Below are 13,677 nucleotides of genomic sequence, written 5' to 3'. Positions count from 1 at the left end.
AAATTATGGTACAATCCCCTTCTGACACCCTCATTCCTAAGTCACCACTTCAGCAGGACTGGGCTTTGGCATACTCAACCCACATGATGAGACAATAGCAAAAGAGCTTTGTGGCTCAGTTGCCGAGGACTAGCCCACTAGGTTCTGAAGACAAGTGGACCAGGTGCTCCCACTGTCCAAGCCAACCACCGAACCTGTGAGTGAGGCTGTCTCAGACCAGCTCTCACTCAGCTGATCCATCAGTTGACTAAAACTGCATGAAGGAGCCCAGATAAAACCAAAAGTAAAACACTACCCAGATGAATCCAGTCCTAAATGGCCAAGTAATTGCTATTTTAAGCCACTAAGTTTTTTTTTGTTTTTTATATCTTTATTGGAGTATAATTTCTTTACAATGGTTTGTTAGTTTCTGCTTTATAACAAAGTGAATCAGTTATACATATACATATGTTCCCACATCTCTTCCCTCTTGTGTCTCCCTCCCTCCCACCCTCCCTATCCCACTCCTCTAGGTGGTCCCAAAGCACCAAGCTGATCTCCCTAAGCCACTCAGTTTTGAGGTGGTTTGTAATACAGCAAAAGCTAATCTATACTATAATACAATTTGGTCAAGTGGGTTTATCCTTGAGAATGCAAGGTTGGTTCAGTATCAGCCAATCAATTCATGTGATTCACTGTATTAGTTAAATAAAAGGAGAAAATCATATCATCATTCTTTTTAGATAGAAGAGATAAAAAGCATCCCATGAGGTTCAAAATCTATTGGGTAGGGTATATTTTATAAAACTAGATCCAAATAATAACTATCTTTCCTTGATAAAGGCTATATACCAAAAATACATGGCACATGTATACACTAACAAAAATTATTATACTACTAATTTTTTTAAAAAATTAGCATTTCCTTTAAGGAGAGAATTGAGATGAAGATTTCTAACATTACTGGTCTATTGGAACCGACCTTTTTGGAGCTGTGTATTGAGAGAAATAGAAAGAGAGAAGGTTTAGAAGAATATAGATAAAAATGTCATATTTATAGATCGTTTTGATTATGTATTTCATTGGAAACACAGGAAAATCAATAAACTATTAAATCTAAGAAAAGAGCTCAACATAGGGGCTGGAAAAAAATTAATACACCAAGATCAATTGTGTTCCTCCATAGCATCAATATCTAGATACAATACAAGATGAATTTACCATAGTAACAAAACCTATAGAGAGTATGGGGTTTCACCTAATAAATTATGCAGAAAATCTTCATAATGAAAACTTTATTAGAGGACACATGAGTAAAAGAAATTTATATCACAGGTATGGATGAGATGACTTACTATAATAATATAAATGTCCTTATATTAATCTATAAAATTAAATGCAACTGTAATAAAAGGCCAAGCTCTTTTTTTTTTTTTTTTGAGGGACAGCATAAAAAAGTGATTCTAAAATGTATCTGGGGGACTTCAATGGTGGCGCAGTGGTTGAGAATCCGCCTGCCAATGGAGGGAACATGGGTTCAATCCCTGGTCCAGGAAGATCCCACATGCCACGGAGCAACTAAGCTGGTGCACCACAACTGCTGAGCCTGCACTCTAGAGCCCACGAGCCACAACTACTGAAGCCCACGAGCCTGGAGCCTGTGCTCTGCAACAAGGGAAGACACTGCAATGACAAGCCTGTGCACCACAACAAAGAGTAGCCTCCTGCCCCACGGCTCGCTGCAACTAGACAAAGCTCACACGCAGCAATGAAGACCCAATGCAGCCAAAAAAAAGAAAAAAAAAGAGCAGATTGCTCTATCTCCTATAAAAAAAATAAAATAAAATAAAATGTATCTGGAAGAATAAAGTTCTCCATACAGCTAAGGTAGTTTTGAAAAATAAGCTCAAAATGGAGAATGTGCCCTACACATTAAGATATATTGGGAAGTCATGATAGATAAGAACTGTGTGATGCCCTTGGAAGAAATAGCAAATAAGAAAACAACTCAAACAGGTGGCCTAGAAATAGAGCTATATACAGATAGAAAGTTGGCACATGAAAGAGATGGAATCATAGTCCAATGGAGGAAGTTGAATTACAGCTTTTGGGGAAACAGTCTCATTTTAAAAAGAGAGATGAGACTGGATCTTAACCTAGTGATATCACTTATGTTGTACCCAGTCCTATATAGCTCACCTAATCTTCACAAAAAAATCCACAAGGCATAAACTATTATCCTCATTTTACAGGTGGAAAAACTGAAGTATGAGAGATAAAATGACTAGCCTAAGAAGTACATGGTGGAGCTGGAACTTAAACCCCACAGAAATCATTCTATTAACCATTATGTTATATAATTCCACCTAATGTACAAAACTAAAATACAATAGTTTTAATATTTAAATGTGAAAAATAAAATCTAGAGAGAATAAAAGAAATTGGAAGGTAATATATTTGTGATTTCAGGGTAAGAGATGAAATAGATCTTTGAAAAATAAAGAAGCATACATTGTATGAAGCAAAAGTGATGAATTTAACTATATTAAAATTATAAATTTATTAATATAAAAAATCTGATTTAAAAGAATAGGCAGAAGAGCTGAATAGACATTTTTCCAAAGAAAACATACAGATGGCCAACAGGCACATGAAAAGATGCTCAACATCACTAGCCATCAGGGAAATGCAAATCAAAACAACAATGAGAGATCACCTCACACATGTCAGAATGGCTATCATAAAAAAGAACAAAACTAACAAGCCTTGGCGAGGATGTGGAGAAAAGGGAACCCTGGTACACTGTTGGTGGGAATGTTAACTGATGTAGCCACTAGAGGGGTGGGATAGGGAGGGTGGAAGGGAGACACAAGAGGAAGAAGATATGGGGACATATGTATGTGTATAGCTGACTCACTTTGTTATAAAGCAGATACTAACACACCATTGTAAAGCAACTATACTCCAATAAAGATGTTAATAAAAACAAAAACAGAACAACCATATAATCCAGTAATTCCACTCCTGGGTATATATCTGAAGAAAACAGAAACACTGATTTGAAAAGATGCATGCACCCACATCCAGTGTTTATAACAGCATTGTTTACAACAGCCAATATATGGAAGCAACCTAAGTGTCCATCAACAGATGAATGAACAAAGAATACGTGCCATATGTACACAATGGAACACTGCTCAGCCATAAAAAATGATTAAATTGTGCCATTTACAACAATACAGATGGACCTGGAGGGTATTATGCTTAGTGAAATAAGTCAGACAAAGACAAATACTGTAATGATATCACTTATAAGTAGAATCTAAAAAATAAGACGAATGAATACAACAAAACAGAAAGAGATTCACAGATATAGAAAACAATTTAGTGGTTACCAGTGGGGAGAGGGAAGCGAGAGGGGCAAGATACAGACTGGGAATTAGGAAGTGCAGACAACTATGTATAAAATAAATGAGATACAAGGATATATTGTAGGGCATGGGGAATATAGCCAATATTTTATAGTAACTTTCAATGGACCATAATCTATAAAAATATTGAATCACCATGTTGTACACCTGAAATTAACATAATATTGTAAATCAATTATACTTTAATAAAAAATTAGAATTTTATGTACAATAAAGGATACCAAAGTCAGACTGAAAAACAGTTGATGGGTAGAAGACATATACATTATCTAAAACCCAATAAAGGACTCAACATCTGAATACAAAAACTTCTACATCTCTAAAGACACACAATACTCAATAGAAAAATGAGCGAAGTCATGATAGGCAATTCACAGAATGGAAAACATGAATAGCAAGAAAGTATATGAAGACCTAACTTTTCTAGAATCAGAGCAATGCAGAATTAAAACACCTTACTTCATATGAATCCACACATGCCAAATTTCCAGAAGTTAAAATGCAAATTATGCTGTGGAGCAACTATGCCTGCGCACCACAACTACTGAGCCTGCGCTCTAGAGCCTGGGAGCCACAGCTACTGAGCCCGCGCGCCTAGAGCCTGTGCTCCGCAACAAGAGAAGCCACTGCAATGAGAAGCCTGCGCACCACAACGAAGAGTAGACCCCGCTCGCTGCAACTAGAGAGAGCCTGAGTGTAGCAACGAAGACCCAATGCAGCCAAAAATTAATTAATTAATTTTTAAAAATGCAGATTAACAGCGTGTGGTGACAAAGGATATGGCAAGAGAGAAATTCCAAGTATTGCTGGTGAGGGGAAAATGGTACAGCTATTCTGGGGAGGAATCTGTGAAATAAGGCATATATATGACTTCTACCTCAGCCATTCCACAGCTGCACTGTTACTCTGCACTGTTACTCAAAGGGACATATGGAAAGAGTGTATTAATGCCTATGGTGGACATAAAGTGTTGAAAATAGCCTAAGTATGTATCACCAGGGTAATGGATAAGCAAAATATGGTATTAACATATGGTGGAATATTAGACAGTGGCCAGAAGCAATAATTTCTATGGAGCAACACAAATTTTAAAACAATAATTTTGTGTAGAAAAAATAAAATAGGATGTGATTTTTAGTCGATACTACTTTTGCAAAAATTAGAAAATTCGGTATTTCAAATAGATACACATGTTTAAAATAACTATGAAAGGTGAGTTGGGAAATTATTTATTAAATGGCCCAAATGGTGCTATATAGGGGAAAATAAAGGAAATAAATCTGGCAGAGGAACGTCGGGGCCAAAACCAATCTTAAAAGTATTAGAAAATAGAGTGACCATACACACTGATGATAGAGTGACATGAACTGAGGCATATGGTCCCTTTTGAGTAAATGCCTTAAATACAAACTAAAAAAATAATGTCATTAGATTTACAAGCACTATAAAAATATTTAGCAGTATTGCAATAGATAGTAGAAATATATAACCTTTCAACTTAAATAAAAACAAGACTGATGAAATATCATCTTTGTTCCCATGTCATCCATGCTAAGGAAGAAATAATAAATCAGCTTTTAAGATAGAATTTTTTACAATGAGAGATAAAAAACAAACAAAAAGAAACTCTAACTGTTTATCCCATGAAGGGAGAAAAAAACAATTTGAAAAGTCAGAGTAGAACTCTCTGAGGACAATATTTAACATCAATTTTTGTAAAACAGAATTTTAAGAAGCTGGTTTTGAATTGTTTATAGAGTTTCTAATGAGCATGCTGAGGAAATACAGGCTCCATCTTAATCCAGAAGCAAATAAAAAGTTCTGACTCTTGAAATTCTAGGCTCTAGAGTAGGTGCGTGCTGGTGTGTATGTGTGTGTGTGTGCACATTTGCTGTGTGTTTTCAATAAACTCAAGAGTACATAAGGGTGTATGTTATTACACTGTAACAATTCTTGAGCAAGTCTAACTGAAGGTCAGTAGCAAACAAGTAGATGCCGCTTGGGTGGCCCCCCAAACTCTCAGGTAATGAGCAGATCTGGCTTGGCAATCATGTTCTGCTTTTAGACATAATGCATTTTTATGTTCTTGTTAGCACTGAAAGACTAACTTGAATATTCTGCAACTGATGAAATGGACAACAGAGCAGTAACCTAGAGTTTACAAGTATTTGGGGCAGTAAAACTTTACCTCTAGATTTAACTTGGATTTTAGTCCTAATTTAACTTGGATTTTCTACAACGCATTTTTTTCCTATAAACTGGAGGTATATACCACCATAATCCTTAAAACCCTGTGACTTTGGGCTTCAGCGGTCTAAGCCTTCTCTCTAAGTGACTGAAAGGTACAACTGGATATTAGACCTGTCTAAAAATTGTCCTCATATACAAGGGTTCAGCTTGATTTTTGGATAGCTGTCATTAAAAAAAAAAAAATGTGCAAAGAGCTAATGGCTTTTGCTACAAGACAAAACCATTTCTCCTGGACATGCAGTAATAGGAGGCAATGCCATGTGTTGGAAGCATGCACATATTTTATGATAGATATTAATCTGGAGGTTAACAGCTAGGTGCTCTGGTTGAAGTAGTTTATTTCAAACATACATATAATGTTAACCCACTTTGTAACAAAGCCTTCAACATTTCATATGCAAATTCATTTTTCTTTCTAGTTTAAGCCCAAGGAAATCCCTGTAAGTCTTGTCTCCAAAGAGTAAATATAAAGAATTCATAAGATTAAAGAGTTCTTATCAATTGTATAAAAAACTAGAAATGTACTAACTAGACAAAAATGTAGACGTCTAAGAGAACGTCCAACAAATAGAAAAGTAGAGGACTGCACTGAGATTGCAATCCTGAGAAAAATACATTATTTCTAAATGAAAAAGTAAAAGGAGATAGTATAAATTAAAGCCAGAAGAAAAATTTAAAATCTACAAAAATACGAGTCAATACAAAGTTAAAAACCCATGAATTTTACTATATACCCAAAGGCTTCACAAAAGATCTCATGAATATCACAAATTAAAATAAAACAAACAAAAGCCAGAAATATTGTTTTCCCCAAATTGTACTACTACCTGCTTATTGCTTCAGTGGTAAGAAGAAAAATTATCTTCAAATAGTTAAATTGTATACCTACTTATATTTTAACTCTTAGGTGGATCTTGTTATATAATATATATGATCTTTAAAGAAAACTTGTTGATTGTTTATTTTGGCATCTCTTAGGAAATTCCTATTTAATTAGATAAATCTCCTTAGATAACTCTTAAATAAAAATAGATGCAAATACAGTATGTTTCATATCATTCATTTTAGACCTCTAAGAGTTGGAAAAGCTCAACCTGGAGAAGAAACTAGTTTTATTGAGGGAAGAAACTACTTTCCAGTTTAGAAGAGGAGGGATTATCCCATTTCTGTAGAGGAAGCAATCAGGAAGATACAAAAAGAATGATCCTTGCCTAGTGCTAAGGCCAGAACTACTGTGAATATTGTACCAGATCTTGTAAAAACAGCCACTGTGCTGGCACTCACAGGCCTGGGTCATGGTGTGTTCAACAATAAAACTTTGTTCCAAAGGATGGAACTCCTTCCGGCCAAAAAGCTTTCACCTGCATTATTCCATTAACCTCACTGTTTTGTTATGGGAAATGTGTTTATTTTTTGAAATGACATTGAAATGTATCCTTAAAAGAACACTTTAGGTCTCAACAAGATTCTCTTCTCTTTCAGCCAACACATTACCTTTTAGAAATCAACAGTCTACTTCTTTCTTTAAATCATCACATTTCAAAGCTGTAGCAGCTAATAAATGTTAATGTAAGTTTTCCAAAACTGCAATCTCCCTAAATTTCTATGCTGTCTTCTTTATCCTGTCTTTTCAAGGTAAAGGTATCTTTCCAGTTTTCTTAGCATTATCAGGATTATGGATTTTGTTCATTGTTAAAGTTCGTTATTTATGGACATAAGTTAATGTAAATGCAAAAATATCTCGTATTATGCACAAGCTGGCTGACTTAAATCACTCGCTCTTAAAACAACTTCACTGCTCTCCAATCTGTTCAAATGCACGGAAATATAAATTCAGGATGATGTGGCTTTTCTGCAATGCTTTCTTTTCAGGCTGCAGTCTACATGACAGCGTTATATTTTATCCTTGCTGCTGTTGTTGTTCAATCTATAAAATCTCTCTTGAAGACCCCCAAAACAGCTTGTAATTTACTTTTACTTTTGGTGACTCACTGTTTTCAAATTGCCATCTCTGACCATATCCCCCTTCCAGGGAAATTTATGCAGACTTTTTTTTTTTTCTTCTACATACTGATTTACGCTAACCTGAACAATTTACCACTTCTACATCCAGGTAGTAGCTCAAATAAAATGAGTTCCTGTGTTAATCCCACAGTAAACCTCGGTAATTCTCACATCACAGGAGTTGTAAACGTTTGTTAACAGAAAAAGAATGTTTTTCCCAAAATAGCTACATAACTCTTAAGACTACTCAAATTCCTAAATAATCCTTTTTACAAGACTCCCGCCAACTTTATTTTGATACATTAAACATGTGAAGCCTATTTTAAAAGGTATTTAACAGTGACTTCATCAAAACAGCTTCCTAGCTGTTCTCATAATGTCTTTTTTCTAAAGTTTTCAAACTGTTTTTAAGCCAACTTGAATAGTGATGAATGTGAGCCGCTATCAAAACGCTTAAGAAGCATTCTGCCAAACAATATGGGCAAAAATGTTCTAGATCTGCTCAATCTGACATTAGAGGTCATGCAACTTGAAAAATGAAATAATTATTTCCAACAGTCATTGAGCCCTTCATTTTAAAAATAACTTCAGGGCTATTTCCACACACTACATTTAATAATACAATTTTTTACAAAGGATGCTAGGCTCGGTGAAATCAGAAACTGATCTGCCACTTAAAGCTGGTGAGTCTATTCTTAATGGGCCTCTGGTAGATTTGGGATACTGACGATAGCAGTTTCATTTAAGAACTTCACTAGTAAAAAGAATGACATCCGAAAAGGACTGCTGGGGAAGACAGGGAAGAGAAGACCGGAGTCTCCTGAGAAGAAAAAGAGAAACGATTTAAATAAAGTCGCTAAGGAGGAAGGAGGTGGTGAGAGGCGTAGACAGAAGAGCGAGAAAGAAGATTTAACGAGGAAGTGAAATGGAGCGCAGAGGAAGGCAGAAGCTAATGGGGAAACAAATGGGAAAGGTAGTGTTTTCAAACAGGCATGCACCAGGAAGGGACGAGTTACGGCCTGGAGTAGCCCCAGTGCTTTCAGGTGAAAGAGATGCTCGCAGAGAACAGGGACAAGCAGTTTACTTCCAGGCTTTGGAGCAAACTAAAATTTCCTGCCCCGAGCCTCTCCCAGCCTCGGCCGAGCGCGGAGGCGGCGGCTGGGTTAGGGGCGTAGCCAGGAGCCAGGCCCGGCGTCCCGCTCCTCTGGGCTCCGCGGCCGAGGGAAAGAAGCGAGGATTAAGCGGGGAGAGGTCCCGGCCGCAGCTCGGTGGCACCCCGAAAACGGTCCGGGGCTTCGCGAGCCGTTCCCCCTGGGGCGGGGCGCCCAGCGGCCTTACCTGGGGCGAGGGAGGGAGGCGAGGTCTAGGACGTCCGCTCGCGCCCGCCGCAGAACCCCTCTGCTGCACTCAGCCCAGGCTTCCAACGGAGGCGCGACCCTGGCTCAGCCGCCGCTTTCCCCTCGGGGTCTTGGCCACCGCCTCCGCCGCCTCCGGGGCTGTTTACACCGTTGGGCCCCGCACGCCGCCGCCGCCGCCTTCTCTCCACCCTAGCGCCGTTGCCGATTCGGCCGCCGCCACCTCCTCCGCCGCAGCCTCGTCTCTCTGGAGCATCTTCCAGCCACCGAACCCTGAGAAACAGAGACTCCAGCCGCGCCGGCAGGAAACTCCCCCGCAACTGCTAGGGGGACGAATTGGTCAGAACACCGGCGGCTTTTCTACCATTGAGCAGCAGCCGCTCCGCTCCTTCTGCCTATGCAGACTCTTAACCCATAATTGCTTTACTCTTTACCTCTATTTCTGGGTTCTTAAATTAACTCTTACATCAGTGTTCTTCATTACTCAAATTATTTTTTCTTAGGAACTTTTCTTGGAAGTAAGTTCATGCTATTTTTGACAAGAAAACATTTGACTTCTGAAAGAATTCTTACGGAAATGGGTTTATATCCCAAATGCACCACCAAAAATCTTTGTGACCTTGCATAAACGTCCCTTACCATTTCAGGTGCTATCTTTGCTTGACTCCAAAGTGAACTGATTAAAACTATGAGCATCTAGCTGTTATGCACTTTTGTCTCAGTTTGGTCAATGAAACTCTCAAAAATCCATCAGATTTTCATTATTTTTATCATTAGCCTGTTTGTGTAAAATAAGTTACCATTTATGGAGCCAGTGTTCTCCTTTATTCCGGCATCCAATCATTGTAAATATTTCTCATGGACACATTCTTAGAAGGCCTATGAATAACCTGGCCTCTTACTGATTCTCCCTTTTGGAGTCTTACTAGCCAGACTTCCCCAATAACTTTCAGAGAGAGTTTTCCCCCTTTCCGGGTCTTCTTTTTGACTTCTATACGCCATAGAACTTTCAAAAGTCATCACACCAATACTAATATTACCACATACCCTCCAAAAAGCTCCAAGCTGTTTATGCCTATTCATTAAGTTAATACTTTATCAAAACTTGTCCAATTGAGTAGTTTTAGCACAGATATTTTACACAGTTTAGCACAGACATGCTCTGTTTAAGGCTGACAGATCCATTAGGAATTAACTTTCTGGTACATTTTCCCTCTGACATTTTCCTCACAACTGCGTTTCCTCATAACTGAGCCATCAGTTATCTCTTGCCTATAGAAAGGCAGATAAGAGAAAAGAAAGCTAAGTGAGAAAAGATATGTAAATAGACTAGCACAATATTGGACACATAATAAGTATTCAATAAATGATAGCAAGTATTCTTACCCTTATCCTCACATTAGTTTATATGTATTAAAAACTGATTACTGGACTCAACTCTTACTTCCATTTCTCACTAGATCCTCACAGAAACCTTGGAGGAAGCGAGGTTTTATCCCCATTTTACAGGTTGGGAGACTGCAGCCTAGAGGGCTTAAGTACCTTAACTGAAGTCATATAGTCAAGAAATAAGCCTATATTTGTCACAATCACTTGCCCATGCTTTGACGTGACACCACCACCCATCATTTACCCAGCTTCACCAAGGTACTACTAATTTTTTTACTCTTATTCTCCTCTCTTTGCTTCATACTGCCATTGTCACCAACCCAGTCAAATTCACTTTTAATTTTCCAATGTTAGTGAAGGGAGTAGAAGGTGGAAATTGAGGTTAAAGGAGGAAACTTTAATGTTACTCAAGGATGACTTCATCTTAACTTCCAGCCTTCGTCTACCCATTCTCTGCTCCAGTCACACGCAGAGTATTTGCTATCTCTTCCGTAAGTCTTGACTTTTCTTATCTTTATGCCACTTTTCTTTTCTCCATTTGCAATGAATCTCCCTTTCCCTTGGTTCTTCACCATTTCTTACTCCATACTCTCCATTAAAATTCAAATCTACCTTTAAAGCCCAACTCATATACCAGTTCTGTCCTGCAGTCTCCTGGATCTGCCAAGTCAGAACTAACCACTTGCTCCTCCGTGCTCCTGCAATGGCAATGATGTTAGAAGGGCGAGTGATTTTACAGCTCGCTCACCACCTACAGGAAATATGTCCTATTTGCCCTTCCACATCCTTTCTCCACCCAACTCTATATGGATGGCTTGCATGGCCTATCTTAGTAAGTGTCCTTGCTCTGGCTTCCGTTTGGCTCACCAATGAAGAGTACCAATAGAAGATTGTAGGGAACGAAGGAGGGGAGTGAAGTTAGGGTATTAATTCTTGCCAAATTGCTGGGAGTTGGCTGCATCCCCCAACTAACGTATAGTGCTTCTCTGTGGGGCGTCACAGCATCTTTGGGAAGGACTCTCTCTCCAGCAAGGCTTCCTTTCTCTTTCATCTCCTATAAAGTAGCCACACTTTTACTGAACCCAGGGCACTACACTATCTCTTGATTCTCTACATTGGGCTCAATTTATCCTTATTGATGTACCCCTGATTTCCTGCTGAGACCGTGTCTGATGAACTTTGTAATATGCTCTTCTAAGCTGTTAATTTTACAAACCATATTATTACACTTATTAGAAGAATGTCTTCAGGATGTGTCAGTAAGCTCTGATTGATGATAATCGTAAACAGCTAGAATTTATGGAACATAAAGTATGCTTTGGTTACTCTCTTGAGTACACCGTGTGCATTCTTCTAATTAATTAAAATCACTATTAGCTAAGCAAGGCACACAGATGCTAAGAGGTTCCCAGAAGTAACTTGCTCATGGTCACCCCAGTGTCTCAGTAGTGTTTAGGACTCAGATCTGTCCAAAGCCTAAACCTTAAGTTCTAGGTCTAAGCAGTGGCTCTCAAACTTGAGTATGCATCAGCATCACCAAGAGAGCTTGCTGAAACAGGTAGTGGGCCCCACCCCCAGAGTGTCCGAGTCTGTAGGTCTGGAGCAGGGCCCAAGACTTTCATTTCTAAAAATTCCTACGTGCAGCTGATGTGCTGGTCTGGATACCAGACTTTGAGAACCACTAGTCCAGGCATTTTAGGTCCAGAATTTCAGGTGTTAGAATAATTTTCTGGTGATAAATGTCCAAAAAAAAAAAACAGCACTGCATTTTTCTGTTTGTAAGGAGGTAATAAATTCAATCTTAAAGAGTCAATAATGGAACTAAGTATTTAAGAAAGAAGAGTTATTCTCCAGGAAGATGGGAGGAGATGGACATTCTAAGGACAGGAATGCCCTTTCAGGAAACTTGCAAAGGGAACAGAAAAATAACATAGTAAGATTCTGCTATCCAGTGTTCACAGAACATGAGTGGGATACTCTTGACTGTAAAATGGGAAGCCAACTTTTGCTCACCATGTACATACCTTATTCAGTACAAATGTTTATTAAGAATCTCCAAAAGCTAGACACTAGGCATCAGGGCTACACTGATAGAGCAGATAAAGTGCCTGGCCTCACGGAGCTTGTGTTTCAGAGGATGTACATCAGCTAGATAGACTGAATGATGGATACTATATTGGGTTCACACTTCGTCTCAAGAAAAAAATATATCCATAGACGTGATCCAGGAGTCAAATGGCAAAAGACCTAGCCTCAAAGTGAGTGTTAATTTCATTAAATGGTAGGTAAAAATTATTTTATATGCTGAGATAGGCTCTGCTTAAAAGACACAATATTCCTCCAAACGTATTATACAAGCCAGCTTATAAACCTGTGACTTTTTCTAGGAGAAATGTTGCCTTCTTTCCCAAGAAGGGAGCAGTAGGGGTCAGGGTGGAAATAGTTTCATCATCAGAGGCACAGTCTCACTACTACTGCTCAGCTCCAATTCGCAACCTTCTGAATGGTTTCCAGACTAAATAATTTAGCAAAGTGATGAAGAAAAAATGGCCCATTAATCTTACGATGCGTGTTATAACTTAACTCTGGGTTTAGCATAGGAAAAACATTATTTGCATTGATTATAAATATGCTTTATGGCTGCATATATTATTCACTCTGAACATTCTAAAATTATTAGCTGGGTTGACATGATGAACTGCACAGGAGTACTTCTAGATGGCATCTCAATGTCATCTGTTACTCACATCATATAGGTCTAGGAATCAATATGTATTTTACTCAATATAAGATCTTATTCCAAACACCAAAATATGCCTGTTTTTATTCGATGGTTATCATCATGAAACTACCAGCTAAACATCATTTAGAAAATTCAAAGCAAGTAAATTACTGTATTAACTGTCCAACTATGATTATGACTTTCCTCCACTTACAGCTGAACCTAATATAATGATCTGGTCAGTCTGACTAGGAGGATTTATTCATTAATTTACTCAAATGTTCTGAGGTATATTTTGAAGGACTTAAATTATGGTCTGGTTTGTAGAATCCAACAGTAAGAGTGCAGGTTTATCTCCTACAAGTTCTGTGACCTTGCCCAAGTGACTTAGCATCTCTGAGCCTCACTTTCCTAATCTGTAAAACGGAAACAATAATAGAACCCAAGTTGTAAAGCTGAAGGAAAAAAAGTAATATGGTAATGTATTTTGGCACAAAAGAGCAGTTACGCTGATGGTCATTATTTGTGAATACTGTTGCTAAGATTA

Source organism: Globicephala melas, unplaced genomic scaffold (genome assembly GCF_963455315.2).
Source record: "Globicephala melas unplaced genomic scaffold, mGloMel1.2 SCAFFOLD_85, whole genome shotgun sequence".
Classification (NCBI taxonomy): domain Eukaryota; kingdom Metazoa; phylum Chordata; class Mammalia; order Artiodactyla; family Delphinidae; genus Globicephala; species Globicephala melas.
This window is presented reverse-complemented; position numbering follows the sequence as displayed.